Source organism: Dipodomys ordii, unplaced genomic scaffold (genome assembly GCF_000151885.1).
Source record: "Dipodomys ordii isolate 6190 unplaced genomic scaffold, Dord_2.0 Scaffold93, whole genome shotgun sequence".
Classification (NCBI taxonomy): Eukaryota; Metazoa; Chordata; class Mammalia; order Rodentia; family Heteromyidae; genus Dipodomys; species Dipodomys ordii.
This window is the reverse complement of record NW_012267309.1, coordinates 9,129,749-9,146,487: the sequence shown is the minus strand read 5'-3', so window position 1 is coordinate 9,146,487 and position 16,739 is coordinate 9,129,749.

Here is a 16,739-nt window from a genome sequence, read left to right as displayed (position 1 = left end):
GAAAATATAGCTGGGTGCTGGTGGCTCACACCTGTAATCTTAGCAACTCAGGAGGCTGAGATCTGAGGATCAAGGTTCAAAGCCAGCCCAGGCAGGAAAGACCTTGAGATTCCTATCTCTAATAAACCACTAGAAAACCAGAAGTGGCGCTGTAGCTCAAGTGGTAGAGCACTTGCCTTGAGCTGAAGAGCTGAGGGACAGCGCCCAGGCCCAGAGTTCAGGCCCCACGACCGGACCTCCCTCCCCCCACCCCACAAAATGATTTTTCTTTCTTGGGATTGTTTCTAACAAATTTATAAGATGATTTCTTTGTTGCTTTGTATGTCCCTCCTTCATGGTATAACCCCTGTTTTCATTGTATTTGATGTTGGTATAATTTGTGGAGGGGAAGGGAAAAAAAAAACTGTTTAAATAGGGATACAGTGGACCCATTGCAACAATGAGACGTACAAGTCGTTATGTCGAAAACGAACTTTACAACTTTGGCGGGGCGCATGGGGGACAACAATGCTTGATAAGAAATGTACTCATTACCTTGCCCATGTAATTGTAACCTCTGTATGGTATTTTCACAATAAAAAATTTAAAAAAATGAGTTGGGGGTGGGCAGGTGGCTCAGTGGTCGAATGTTTGCCTCACATGCATGAGGACCTGGGTTTGATTCCTCAGCACTGCTTAAGCAGAAAAAGCCAGAAGAGGCGCTGTGGCTCACATGGTAGAGCACTTGCCTTGAGCTGAAGAGCTGAGGGACAGTGCCCAAGAGTTAAAGGCCCACGACCGATCAAAAAGAAAAAAAAGAAGAAGAAGAAATGAGTAAAGGATATGTGGGGAAATCTTTGCAAATGTGCTTGTAATTACAATATAAGAATGCTTGAGTTTATATATATAAATGTATTTTGTGTTTACATTGGATCAAAAACTAAAGTCTCCTGATGTGTAGTGCAGAAGTACAAACTACTCATACACATCCACCAACCCCACAACTGTCATAATAAGAGTAATAGCTTTGATTTGTTATGTTGGTGAAAGAACCATTTCTTCCACTGAACAATTGTGTATTTCAGGATATACATGCGATATGTTTTCATAGATGCATTCATTTTATGGGTGGAAGCCTGGGTAGTATTTATTCATGCAATCTTTCTTTCCAATACAGTGTGATAATAGCTGTTGTTACCTTGAGCTCACACTCCCTTGGGGCTAGGTGTAGGAATAGCAGGACTTTTCAGCAGTCTCCTTTGAAACATTGCTTATTATCCTTTCCCTAAGCTGGCAAGAACAAACTTTACCTTCCACATCACTTTCAAACGGAAAATGTTCACTCCACTGCTCTGTGGCAAGTCGAGTTGCTCCCCTGTGCACACTGGCTACTGCTACTTATATTGAGTTTTTATGTGTGTAGGTAGTTTTCCCAGAGAATAACACATTCTTCTCAAATATTGAATGCACTCAATTTGTGTTCCTGCTGTTAGAAGTATATTCCCCTTGTTCCTTGGTGACAGCTTTTGATTGAGGTATCATCAGGAGTGTTGTCCTGAAGTTCCTCCTTCTAAATCAAGCTCCCCTCAAGGAAAAAGCATGTTGGTTGCTCTACCACGATCATTCCTCTTTTAATATTTGCATTATAATTAAATCAACATCACAAGAGGAATGTTAACAATTGACCCTGGATTCCTTTGCTTAATCCTTTAAGTATATATATACTTTAAGTATATATATTTACTCTTTCATATTCCCTTTCTATTATTGATCATATATAAGTAGCTTTTAGCATTGAAACTGTCATATAAAAGACATGTTTCTTAAAAATACTTTCCTTCTGAGGATTTATTATCATTGTAAATATAATTGCTCCAAGACATTATGTTAATTTGATATATTAATGCTTGTTTTCAGCTTTCTTAATATATAAGACATAGTGTATTGTTCACTATACTCAAGGTCTGTTATGAGTACATTCCTCTCAAAATTTGTATTGAAATCATAACTCTTTGTGCCTCAGAACATAATCTTATTGGGAAATAAGTTCTCTGCAGCTGCATTTATTTAAAGCTGTTAGGATATAGACTCTAGTCCAAAATGGCACGTCCTTTGACAAACTAGAGAAACTTAGGCACAGACAGACAGTGTTATGTGAAAAAGAAGGCTATGAATGAGGTTATACTTTTTCAAGGCAAGAAATGCCAATTGATAGCAAACCACTTGAAGCTAAGAAGAGCTATGAATCTCACACTCTTGGCACTCTGAAAGACCAACTCTGCTAATACCTTGATCAATGGCTTGCAGAGAAATGAGAGACCATTCATTTCTGTTGCTTAAGCTACCAGTTCTGTGGTACTGGTTATAGCAGCTCTAGAAAATGAATACAATAGCTTCAAAATACTAACAGTGATCAATGTAAACCATTCTTTCTTATTTTGGTTCAGTGCCTATACTTGTATTTGCTTACTTTTGTTTTTTTCATACAGGTGCACACCAAACAGCCAAATGAACAAGTATGATTATAGAAGGGCTCTTGGGATCCACCAGGGCCCATAATGCATCTCTCCCAAATTGTGCATCCGTTATGTACTTAAAGTATTTACTTACTAGCAAAAAGCTGTTTATTTCTTTTTCAAATTCTTTATTGTGATTAATTACATAATTTCACAAATTTCACAGTATTGTGGGATAGTGATGCTTAGTTAAAGTCACAAACATTCTAACTTTCATGGATCAAATTGTCTATCATGGTCTATAACATTTATGAGTTCTATGAGCTTTGCAATACAGTTATTTCTTCCACATTGGGTGATATGTTCATTTCTTTTGTTTTGCATAGCATCATCTGTTCCCTCTTTCCCACTCGTTCCCTCCCTCCTATCACTGCCATTGAGTTGCTTAGTTCATTTTGATCAATGTCCAGTGCAGTTGATGGGTCCCGCTGTTGTATGTTTTTCCCTGATTCCCTCTAGTTCTGTGTCATCCTCCTGGTTTCTCTCCAGTGTGCACATATATACCATACATGTGATCAGGAGCATAGGGTTATTTAGTAGTGATTCGACCAGATGAGTGGAAGTCCTTTGTTTCTTAAGCCTTGTTAATTTTGTCATATCACCTTACTTTTTGGATTTAACATCCATTTATCAAGGAGACCATGTGTCATTTGTCTCTTTGCTCTTGGCTTACCTCATTCAACATGTTTTCTTCTAGTTCCATCCATTCCCTGCAGATGCCATTATTTTGTCCTTTCTAATGGCTGCATAATATTCCATTGTGTATAGATACCACAATTTTTGGATCTATTCATCTGTAGTGGGGGATCTGAGTTGTTTCCATATGCTGGCTATTGTGAACAGTGCTGCAATAAACATGGAGGTGCGTGTGTCCTTGTATACTGGCTCCTGTTGTTCAGGATAGATGCCTAGAAGTAGTATGACTGGGTCAGAAGGGAGGTCAATATTTAGCTTTTTGAGGACCTTCCAGACTGCTTTCCAAAGTGTTTGTATAAGTGTACATTCCCACGAGCAGTGTAATAGGGCTTCTCTTTCTCTGCATCCTCTCCAGCATTTGTCAGCTGACTTTAGGATGTGGGACATTCTGACTGGGGTAAGGTGGTATCTCAGGGTTGTCTTTATTTGCATTTCCTTCACAACCAGGTATAGTGAACATTTCCTCATGTGTTTCTTTGCCATTTTTATTTCTTCTTCTGAGAAGTCTCTCTTTAGTTCCCTTGCCCATTTAGTAATTAGTTTGTTAGGTTTGGGAGGGATTAGTTTCTTGAGTCCCCTGTATATACTGCATATTAATCCCTTGTCTGATATATTGCTGGTAGATTTTTTTTTCCAGTTAGTTGGTTGTCTTTCTAGGTTGGTTGCTATAGTTTTAGCTGTGCAGAAACTTTTTATTTTAAGGTAGTTCCATTTGTCAAGTCTCTCTCCAATTTGTTGTGACCCTGGGATTCTGCTCAGGAAGTTCCTGCCTGTGCCTATAAAGTTCAAGTGTCTCTCCTACTATGTCCTGCAGTAGTTTCAGAGATTCAGGTTTGGTGTTAAGGTCTTTAATCCATTTTGAGTTGATGTTAGTACATGGTTATAGGCTGGGGTCCACTTTTAGTTTTCTGCATGTGGCATCCCAGTTTTCCCAGCACCAGTAGTTGAAGAGGTTGTGTTTCTTCTACTGTATGTCTTTGGCTCCTTTGTCAAATATCAGCTGACTGTAGGCATGTGGTTTTATTTCTTGATCTTCTATTCTATTCCATTGGTCTTTGGGTCTGTTTTTGTGCCAGTACCATACTGTCTTTGTTATTATGGCTGTATAGTAGAGTTTGAAGTCCAGCATTGAAATCCTTCCCATGTTGTCTTTTTTGCCTAGAATTGTTTTGGCTATTCTAGGTCTTTTTTTGTTCCATATGAATTTTTGGACTGTTTTCTGTATTTCAGAAATGTATGTCATTTGGATTTTAATAGGAATTGCATTGAATTTGTATATTAATTTTGGCAGCATTACCATTTTCACTACATTAAATCTGCCTATCCAAGAACATGGAAGGTCTTTCCATTTCCTGGTGTCTTCTGTAATTTCTTTCTTTCAGTTTTTATAGTTTTCATTAAATAGTTCTTTTACATCTTTGGTTAGGTTAATTCCTAAATATTTTATTTTTTGGGGAGGTTATTGTGAATGGGGTTGCTCCCTTTATTTCCCTCTCTTCTTGTACATTGTCAGTGTACAGGAAGGCAACTGATTTTTGTGGGTTTATTTTGTATCCTGCTACTTTGCCAAAGTGATTTATGATTTCTAAGAGTTTGGGGATGGAGTTTTGGGGATCGTGAAAGTATAGTATCATGTCATCTGCAAAAAGGGATAGTTTAACTTCTTTCCCTATGTGGCTCCCTTTGTTTTTTTCTTGCCTATTGCCCTGGCTAAGGGTTCCAGGACTATATTGAAAAGGAGTGGAGACAGTGGGCATCCTTGCCTTGTTCCTGATTTTAGGCGAGTTGGTTGTAGTTTTTTCCCATTAAGTATAATTTTGGCTATTGGTCTGTCGTATATGGCTTTTATCGTTTTAAGGAATGTTCCTTCTATTTCTATTTTCTCCAGAGCTTTTAGCACGAATGAATGTTGTATCTTATCAAAAGCCTTTTCTGCATCAGTGGAGATAATCATGTGGTTCTTGACTTTGGATCTGTTGATCTGTTGAATTACATTTATTGATTTATGTATATTAAACCATCACTGCATCTCTTGGATGAAGCCTACCTGGTCATAGTGTATGATTTTTTCTTTATGTTTCCTGATTCTGTTAGCTGGAATTTTGTTAAGGATCTTTACATCTGTGTTCATCAAGGAGATTGGTCTGTAGTTCTCTTTTTTTGTTGGGTCTTTGCCTGGTTTGGAGATAAGTGAAATATTGGCATCATAGAATGAGTTTGGGATAGCTCCCTCCTTTTCTGCTTCTCTGAAGAGCTTGAGGAGTATGGGTATTAGTTATTTAAAGGTCATATAGAATTCCATTGTGAATCCATCTGGTCCTGGGCTTTTCCTTGTTGGAAGATTTCTGATTACTTCATGTATCTCATTGTAAGATATTGGCTTATTTAATTGATTTACTTCTTCTTTGCTTAGTTTGGGCAACTTGTATTTCCCTAAAAATGCCTCCATTTCTGCCAGGTTTTCTTTCTTCAGAGAGTATAACTTTTGAAAATAGTTCTTCATAATTGTTTGGATATCTTGGGTATTTTTTGTGATTTTTCCCATGGCATTCCTGATCTTGTTAATTTGGGTTTCTTTTCTTAATTAATCTTGCCAAAGGTCTATCAATTTTATTTGTTTTTCAAAGAACCAGCTTTTTGTTGTATTAATTTTATTTATAATTTTCCTATTCTTTATCTCATTAATTTCTGCTCTTAATTTGATTATCTGGTTCCATCTAGTAACTTTAGGTTCCATTTTTTCATGTTTTTCTAGCTATTTTAATTGCAACATGGGATTATATACTTGGTCTGTCTCTATTTTTTTGATGTGGGCACCAAGAGTGATAAATTTCCCCTCAGGACTGCTTTTGCTGTGTTCCACAAGTTTCTTTGTGATGTGTCTTCATTTTCATTGAACTGTAGGAACTTTTTAATTTCTTCTCTAATTTCTTCTGTTATCCAGGTTTTGCTTAGAAGTGTGCTGTTCAATTTCCATGTATTTAAATAATTTCTGCAATATGCTTTGCTATTGAGAGCTAGCTTGATTCTACTGTGCTCGGATAGGATACAGGGAATTATGTCAATCCCCTTATATTTGCTTAAGTTCCTTGCATGAACTATGATATGGTCTATTTTGGAGAAAGTTCCATGAGCTGATGAGAAGAACGTGTACTGTGTTGTTTTACAGTCAAATACTTGGTAGATGTCAGTTAGTTCTGCTTGAAGTATGGCCTCACTTAATTCTGTAGCTTCTTTGCCAATCTTCTGGTTGGTAGACCTGTCCAAAGTCTCCTAATATTATCATATTTGGATCTATTTTATTCTGTAAGTTTGAGAGCTTTAGCTTAACATTTTTGGGTGCTCCAATGTTTGGGGAGTATAAATTGATAATGATAATATCCTCCTCTTGGATTATTCCCTGTATTAATATGCAGTGTCCGTCCTTGTCTTTTTGTATTGATTTTAAAGAAAAGTTTATTTTGTCAGATATCAGGATAACTACTCCTGCTTTCTTACTGGGGGCATTTGATTGATAGATCCTTTTCCAGCCCTTCACTCTGAGTTTGTTTGTATGTTTGGCTGAGAAGTGGATCTCCTGAAGGCAACAGATGGATGGGTCATGTTTTCTGATCCAATCTGCGGTTCTTTTTCTTTTGATTGGTGAATTAAGTCTGCTAATATTTAGGATTATTATAGAGAGATGTGGTCCTTGTCATTCTCTGTATTCCTAAGCTTTTCTTCTTTCCTTTCCTCCTGTGCTTACTAAGTTAGACTTCTATTATTACCTGTCTCCTGGGGGTCCCCGTTCCTGGTTGCTTTCTTAAGGTTGTGTTCCCCCTCTTACTATTCTTTGTAATGCTGGCTTATTGTTTATGAATTCATTGAGTTTTTCTTTACTATTAAAATTCTTCATTTCTCCATCGAATGTGAATGCTAGCTTTGCCGGGTATATCAGTTTGGGCTGGCAGTTATTCGTTCTCAGGGCTCAGATGGTACTTTCCCAGGCCTTTCTTGCATTCAGTGTCTGTGTGGAGAGATCTGCAGTGATTCTAATTTTTTTTCCCATTATAGTATAGCTCCTTTTTCATTTTTGCTGCATGCAAGATTGTTTCCTTATTATTCAGATCTATCATTTTTCCTATAATGTGCCTGCTTGTTAGGTGTTCTATATGCTTCTGTTATGTAGGTAAGGTGTTCTTTTCTAAGATGGGGAAAATTTTCTTTGATAATCTTGTTGAATAGCTGTTGCCTTCCCTTGCTTTGATATTCCTCGCCTTCGTCAACACCAAATATATGAAGGTGAAATTTCTTGGCACTATCTGCTTGCTCTTGGATTTCCCTTTGGCATAATTTAAGTGATTTTTTCCATATTTGTGACATTTTGGTCCAGTTATTGTATTCTGTCTTCTGTATCTGACACTCTAAATTCCATTTCATTCACTCCAAATTCCATTTCATTCACTCCATTTCATTCACTATGGCTTCTATTGTGGTTTGCATGGAGAAAATGGACTTATTTATAGATTCGATGTTGGTTCTCAAAGTACTAATCTCACCTTTTAGTGAGATGTGTACTGCCTCTAGTTTTGTACTAATCTCACCTCTTAGTGAGGTGTGTATTGCCTCTATTTTTGTACTAATCTGACCTCTTAGTGAGGTGTGTACTGACTCTATTTTTGCATGCACCTCCTATTTGAGACCCTGCATCTCTTTTGATTCTTTAAATTTCTGGTCTATTTCTTACTTTAATTCTTGAGTCATTGCCTCCAGCATCTCTTGGATGTAGCTTTTGTCTTCCATTCCTGCTTTGCTCCCACTGGGGCTCTCCCCTGTGTGGCTGCTAGTTTTTGGGGATAACTTGTTATCCTGGGTTTTGATAGACCTTGTAATTTTTCTTTGTGATTTTTGCATGGGGATTCAGGGATTATTGGAGACTAATCTGAAATTTTGTTTTGGTCAATAGGTGTCTGTCTTGGTTTGGTTGCTGTTTCTGGGCTGGTATTTGCTTACTTTGAATAATTTTTGGTTAACATGCTTAGGCATCGAGATAAATATTTTATTAATCACATAAACATTCATATAAAATGTGTACACTCACACATAAATATATTTGCATATCAAGGTGCTTTTAGATGAATTGAAATATTGTACACTTCTACTTATTGAAATTGACAGCACATGTAGATTCTATCGGGGTCTCATTGTTATATATTAAATTACTATTTAGAGGCTTAAGTTTAAATTTGTTTGGAGCATTATGAACTTGTGTCTCACATAAATTTAATTCTATTTAATTAGCTATAATTTAAAATTCTTCCAAATAGTTTAAATTAGTCAAAGGGTGTTATTTTTCTTCTATCATGTTTTAAACTTAATTAACAAAAACTAAGAGTTATAGCATTAAACTTAATGTTACTTCCTGAAAATAAATGGAATTCCTCTTGCTCTACTTTGGTGAAGAAATGATATTGCACAGGAAATTTGACTGTAAATTGTACTCACTGATGTTGACGATGAACATCGGTGTTACTAATATGGAACCAGTTCTACTGAGAAAAAGTGGAAAAAGTCCTCCCTCCCTCCCTCTATTCTTTCCTTCCTTCCTTCCTTCCTTCCTTCCTTCCTTCCTTCCTTCCTTCCTTCCTTCCTTCCTTCCTTCCTTTTTTCTTTCCTTGGATTTGAACTATAGGCTTTGACTTAAGCCAAAGCTCCAGCCCTTTTGCTTTGGCTTGTTATACAGACATATTTCACATGCATTTTGACATGTTGGCCTTGATCTTTCTTCCTCTGTTTTTTGGAAGAGCTGGAATAATAGTTATGTCCTACTAAAAGGACACTTCTTTATGATCTGAAAAATTCCTATTTATACAATTTATATACTATATGTAATACTGAATAGCAGTTTGTGTTTTCTTTGGAAGTCTCATGAAATATTAAACCTGGAAAGGTTTAATTTAAGTGATTTAAGTAAAACTGAATACATTGAGTTTCAGGTTTGGTTGAGAATCTCTTGGAAAGCTGAGTAAACCAGTTCTAGAAATTTTTAGAACCATGGGAGTATCACAGGCAGAACAGAAATGACATATTCACTGTCACAGACACATCACTTTGCTAGGAGAAGTTTAAATATCATTGAAACCCAGTTTAAAAAACTCCCACAACATTCAATAAAGTATACCATGAAGGAATGCAAAAAATAGTTACCAGGTTACCAAATGTATACCCTTTTCAAGGTCTCAGATCATTTCATCAAAATTAATTAACGAGTTATGAATTAATAGACAAGGAGGAAAGGTCCTGAGGAAAAGAAACCAAAGCTATATGATTATATTGGAAAGTACTTTAAGAGGACATGAAACATAATGACATTCCTCAATTCCAGTATTTGGAGCCCAAGTTACTTATTTTTCTCCTCTATAAAATCTGTCAAGTTAGGCTGGGCACCCATAGCTCACACCTGTAATCCTAGCTACTCAGGAAGCTGAGATCTGAGGATCTCAGTTCAAAGCCAGCCCTGGCAGGAAAGCCCGTGAAACTCTTATCTCCAATAAACCACTCGAAAACCAGAAGTGGTGCTCTGGCTCAAGTGGTAAAGCTCTCACCTTGAGCTTAAGAGTGCAGGGACAGCACTCAGGCCTAGAGTTTAAGCCCCACGACTGACCCCCTCCCCAAAAAAATCTGCCAAGTTATAGGTCAGCAAAGACATTATTCTACTATCATAAGAATTATAGAGAAAATATTACTAATAGTATATGATCAAGCTATATTATATATTATTCTTAGTACAAGTAAGTTTGGTTTTATGAAAAAAATACATAACTCTTTTGAAGAGATTGCTTATACATATAACTTTTAAAGCATTAAGTTTCTGTTGAATTGAATCCAGAATTCCTTTTCAAAGAAAAAAATAGATTAAGCATTACTATGGCAGTTCTAGCACTGTTTTCCACAAGGGGCAGAAGAGAAGGATAAAATGTGACTTCAGGTTATAAATCTGATTGGCATTGAGGTGACTTAAGTTAGTGGCTGTCTCCCTGGGAAATAGAGTAGAATATTTTAAAACCATGTACTTGGATGATGACTTTTGGATGGAGAATTCAGAATAAATGTAGTAACAATGGTTCTTGTATTTAAGAAGAGGAAATAAAAAATGAAACAAAAATGTTACAGTAAAAAATATGAGTTCTTTTTATCCTAAGGATTAAATAAATGTCTCTTTAAATGAGAATCCATACATTCATTTTAAACTAATACAAAAGGTATATTTTCATAGGGAGACTAACTTTTAGGTAGAGAAATTAGTATATAATTATCAAAGAACTTGAGAACCTACGATTAAGATAAAAATAAGTAGCACTCTTGGGAATAGTAGTAAAGCACTTGAAAACTTGCAATTTGAAGGCAGAAAGCCGTAGGACTGAATCTTGGTTCAGTTTTCTATGAACTTGTGTTAGCTGTTGAAAATCTGTAAGCCTCACATATTCTCATTTACCAAATAAGAATAATACTACTTATGGCCTAGAGTTAATTTTAGGACATCATAAAATCACATATAAGAAGCATTTAGTATACTGACCCACACAGTACACTTTCAACAATGACAATGATTTTGAAAGAGCAGAATAACATCAAAGAGTAGTTTTCAATGTGTCACATTTATTATAGCCTCTTGACATTCATATTTTTAGATGTGTGTATATTTAGATGTATTGGAAATAGAGCTGATATGTCACAAATACTCCTGAAATAGTCTTGCTTTTGTAGCTGTTATATAAAATGTGATTTTTGGTTGTCTAATATGTCAACATTTTCACTTACATTCCTTCTCTCTGAAGCTTTAATATTCTGACTTCAAGGCCTGGGGTTTAAAGAATGAACATAAAAGCAATAACAAAACACTGGACAACAGGCCTGGAAAAATGATATGAACCCCAGTTTGAGTACATTTATTTACTCAAAGCCTTCAACAAGGTTTGTAGGTATCAGAAAATTGAGGATGCTTTTACTCTCATCAAATAAATGCTTTCTTTCAACCTAGTATGATGGAAAAGGGAAGAAAACAAGTCTGACTTGGAAATCTTGGAAATATGAGGCAATAAAACTCTATTTTGCGTGTGTGTCTGTGTGTATATATGTGTGTTATATGCATGTTGAATGAACGAGAATGGGAAAAAGTGGTAGCTATTTTAATACATTATTTTTTAATTTTGAAAATAACTTTAGATGCTTGCTACTTTTCATGTTTCCAATTAAAAATAAGCATATTTCATGCTAGGCTTTAAAAATAACAACCAATGGGAAACTGACATTTAGAATTAGCATTAGTTTGGAAATTGTCATTGATTATGAGACATTGATTATGAGTTATTGATTTCCTTATGTGAAATTTGTATGTCTGTGTTAGAGCTATAGACTTCTTCCACTCTCTGCATTCTGTTTACACAGGACACCTTCTAGTTTATTAAAAATAAATAATTTCTTTATCTCAGAACTTGTATGTTGTGTTTTCCCTTGTCGGGAAGACTTTTGTCCAATTATTTAGGTATATAATAAACTCCTACATAATCTTTATATCCCAGTTTAAATTTCTGTCTCTTAGCAAGCACCTACATTGATTAGATTGGGATACTTTGTTATTAATGTTCAAAGACTATGGCATTTTCATTTGTATATGTATCAAAGTTCTTAGTAGAGTACTTTGCTTATTAGAGGCACTTAATGATATAACTTGTTCAATGAACAAGTAAAGAAATGAACACATCAGTCTTTTGACCACTCAGAAAACTTTTGCTCTTGCTGGAGCACTTTGGAAGCCATATGACATTTTGTGAATACTTGTATTGAACATCTGCTTTTAAATTATGTTACATCCATTCCTCTCTAACAACTTCCTATTTCTGTATTTGAAACTATAGAAAGACAACAATGTACATAGATTTATATTCATAGTCAGTCTCTGTTTACAGCCATCAAATTTAGAAGCCATTAACTTCCATTAAACCTGCAAAAAGGAAAAATCTCTGGATTCCAGAATTTAAAATCTTTTTTAAGAGAAAGGATTTTTTGATTATTTTCTTTCTGAAGTATGCAATCAACTACGTTCTTTTAACAGAATATAATACTTTTGAAATATTAGATGCATAAAATTACAATTTCATAAAAATTACTAAGAATGGAGATATTAGCAGTAAAATGATGTTATAAGTTTAAGACATGTCTTAGTTACTCAGATTACTTAAGTTTTTCAAAGAACATTAAGAATAAGAAAAAATTTTTATACTTTCTACATTTTTAGTAGAAGAGGGAAAGATATTATATGCCTATCATCTTATAAATATTTAAGAATTATTTTGAAAATATTAATCATAAGAACAACCTAAAAAGGGAAAAAAGCTTCAAACTAAATTTACTCACATGTATGATCATTTAAATTTTAAAGTCAAGAGCTACTAAGATTTAATACATAAGGAATGCATAAGGAAAAATTCAGAGTTATAAGAGGAATGTAGTATTTCATGACTTCCTGTTGACCTTGAATTTTTTATTAAATAATGTACACCAGGATTTGTGACTATATCAGCTTATATGTTCTCAATTAAAAACACCCAGCTATTGCTCCATTAGTGGCACAGAATCTAAAATACTTCTAAAGATTACAGTATTTATTCAACTTTAAAAACAGTTTTTGAATCCATTTGTGATCCTCAGGTTCAGAGAAGGTGACAAGGAGCTATTGAAATAACATCAGGAAACTACACACAAACCAAACAACACAACAATAACCATTTCTGCTTTAGATATGATAAAAGAAAGCTATTGTAAGTCATCTGGCCAAGGTCATATTGGAAATCTCTGCTGTACTCACCTCTGCTGTACTCTACTTCTGGTCTATGGACATTCTATTGAATCTATTCTCATTCTCTCCTTTAAAAAATATGCAAAATTAAAACCAAAGTTCATTTATGAGTTAAATGTTCCTAAAATGAAGGCTACTTCAAAATTTATCTATGAGCTTAAATTACAGAAAAATAACAAAGCATAATTTATAGGTAATTAAATAGTTTGTTAAATATTGTGGGTAACTTTTCACTAAGTGGTGATTTCAGAGATATTGTTAAGGAAATTTTATGTTCTACTATATTATATGTAGTATGGTAGCTTTCTGAAAACTATATGTATTATTAGCAGAATATATGTAATACATATTTATATAATAACTGATATAGTATAAATATAATAGAATATAAAATATACTGACAAGCTATATCTACCATACTTCTTTGAGTCGATATGTATTTATTGCAATGGTAGAATAGTAATTGAAAATATATAAGTAAAAGAGAAGTAAATAAAGCTAAAAAGTTTGTTTTAATTTATTTTAATATATCAATGTTTTAAAAAAAGTCAAGTGTCAGGCCAAGGTGGCTCAGTGGTAGAGTGCTTGCCTTGCATGCCTGAGGCCCTGGGTTGGAGTCCTCAGCACCACATAAGCAAAAAGAAAAAAGCCGGAAGTGGCGCTGTGGCTCAAGTGGTAGAGTGCTAGCCTTGAGCTGAAGAGCTGAGGGGAGTCCTCAGCACCACATAAGCAAAAAGAAAAAAGCCGGAAGTGGCGCTGTGGCTCAAGTGGTAGAGTGCTAGCCTTGAGCTGAAGAGCTGAGGGACAGCGCCCAGGCCCAGAGTTCAGGCCCCACAACCGGACCCCCCCAAAAAGTAAAGTGTCTATATTTTTGGGGTATGTGTGTGCATACCTGTCTTGAGACTTGATATTAGGACCTGGATACTGTCCCTGAGCTTCTGTGCAAGACTAGTGTTCTACCACTTGAACCACAACTTCACTTCTGGCTTTTTTCTAATTAATTAGAGATAAGAGTCTCAAGGACTTTCCTACTAGGGGTGGCTTTGAACCACAATCCTCAGATCCTAGTTTCCTGAGTAGCTAGAATTATAGATATGAGACACTGGTGCTCATCTTTATTTATTTGTTTGTGTATTTATTGTTGAGCCAAGACTGAATTATATACTCAAGCTAACCTAAAATGTGTGATTCTCTTGCTTTAACCTCCTGGGATTGTAGACATATGCTATTGAAAACAGGCATATGCCTATTAATTTTAATTTCATGGTAAATCATGGCTTTTGTTGAAAGCAAAATATTAAAATAAGCTTTTTGAGGATTTTCATTTCAAGTTTAGACCCCAATCTGTGCAAGTTGACTAAAAGCATATTAGATATAAAAGGAGAACACTGAGAAATGTGAAGAGCCTATTTTGGAGTTGGCAGTGGTGGTGATAGTGGTAGTGGGGTAGGTAGTAAATGTACAAGTTGAAGTTGTTCTATGAAATTAACGGTTAAGGTTTAGTAGCATAGAAAAACACAAATATGCTATAATACGATGGGTAAATAAGAAAGGGTGAAAGGATGAGTGTCATTTATAGTAAGCTACTTGTCTATATTATAAATAGTGGGCTATTTCTTGAAAAATCATCTAGGCTAATGTAAGACGTGTGAGGGGCAAATTCAAATTTCACACTATAGTGTGACATTTATTATGATGTGAAATTTCCCCTAAGGCAGTTCTGAAATACAGGAAGCCTAACACAGGAGAAGTCCATGCTGTAACAAAATGAGTGGTTAGGGCTGAGAAGGTGGCTCAGTGGTAGAGTACTTGCCTCTCATGCATGAGGCCCTGGGTTGGATTCCTCAGCATCACATAAACAGAAAAAGTCAGAAGTGGCTGAGAGCTATCCTTGAAGAGCTGAGGGAGGGTGCCCAGGCCCAGAGTTCAAGCCCTACAGCTGAAAGAAAACAAACAAACAAGAACCCCAACAACATCAACAACAACACAAATGAGTGATTAGACCAAATGACTAGACTCTTCTTAGTATAACTGGGATGGAGCAACTGAAATTTCTGAAAGATTAATTAAGAATCAATAAGATGAGCATAAGGAGTCATTCCAGGAAAAAGATACATCATTTGAAAAGTTAGAATGCCTAATGATTAATAAAATATGAGAAAGATCGAGGTATATGAAGCAGAACTTGCTTTCTTTTCCTACCAAGGTTAATAAAGAAAAGTGGTATTGAAAGACCATACATTGCTAGTCAGGAGTTGCTTTATAGAGTCATGCTCCAACACTGCCATGGTAGAAATTGTAAGACTTGGAGCCAATTAGATATAGGTGTAAAAAGAGCTCTCTATCTCAGTGGCTACAGAAGCTTGAATATGCTTCTGATGGTAAGCTACTCATCATCATCTACCTACATTTACAGAATTCTACATAAGGAGAATTTAATAAACTTTTGTGTAGGTCAGTTGGTTTGGCTTGCATTACAAATTAATATTCAATAATAATTCTCATTTAACAGCATGATTTAGCAAATAATTACATTTTAATCTTTGCTCTTACTCATCCATCTGTTATCTACACTGTAGCTATAACGACATTTATTTTTGTAATTAACTGGTATATGAGAATACTAGTACCAATAATTTGATATACAAAAATTAGTTTGATATCCTTCTTGATATCGTTTTATTGCTATTCCACCCAGATCTTGTGAAAAAATAAGTGACCAAATAAGAAGTTGACTTACATTTTCTTTCTCTGAACATAGCCTTACAATGGAAACCCTGGTGGACAATTTGTTAGTGAATGGAGAAAGAATTTCTAGGCTCCCACTTATTTCATGTCATGAAATAAATGATAAGGCTGTTTGAATAGAAATGGTGTCCATTGTTTTCATTTAACCAAAAAATCAAAAGGATAAAAGCCCAGACACAGTGGTGCACAATTGCAATCGCAGGAAATAGAGAAAGGAAGATCATAGTTGGATGTTAGTTCAGGTAAAAGCATACTTCATGATAAACAAATAAAAAAAAGGAATAGAGACATGGGTCAACAGAAAGGGTGTCTGCCTAATAAATAAAAGGCCTTGAGTACAATTGACATAACAACAACAAAAGTAAAAAAAGCTGGAAGATTATGAGTATGAGTTCTGTCTTGATGTCTTTCTAGTTACAAAAAAAAAAACCTGCTGAAACTATGCCTTTGTAGGAAGGCCACTACTGCTATGTACAAAAATTACTCCTACGAGCACAACTATATTTATCACAGCATTATTTACCATAGCTAAGATATGGAACCAACCCAGATGCCCCTCAGTAGATAAATGAATCAAGAAAATGTGGTATATATACACAATGGAATGCTATACCTCTATCAGAAAGAATGACATTGCCCCATTTGTTAGGAAATGGAAAGACTTGGAAAAAATTATATTAAGTGAAGTAAGCCAGGCCCAAAGAAACATAGGTCCCATGGTTTCCCTTATTTGCAATATCTAGTATAAGTTTAGGACAAGCAGAAAAAGTCAAAAGTTATGTACATATGACCATATAAGATGATGTTAAGTGAAATGAACCCCAAGATAAGGACACAAGTGTTTTTTTTCTTTCTTGCTATTGTTTTTAATGTATTTAAAATGCACTATGTGATTTTTTTGTTTCTCTTGTATGTTCTTTCCCCATGGTATAACCCCTGTTTTCACTGTATTTGATTCTGGT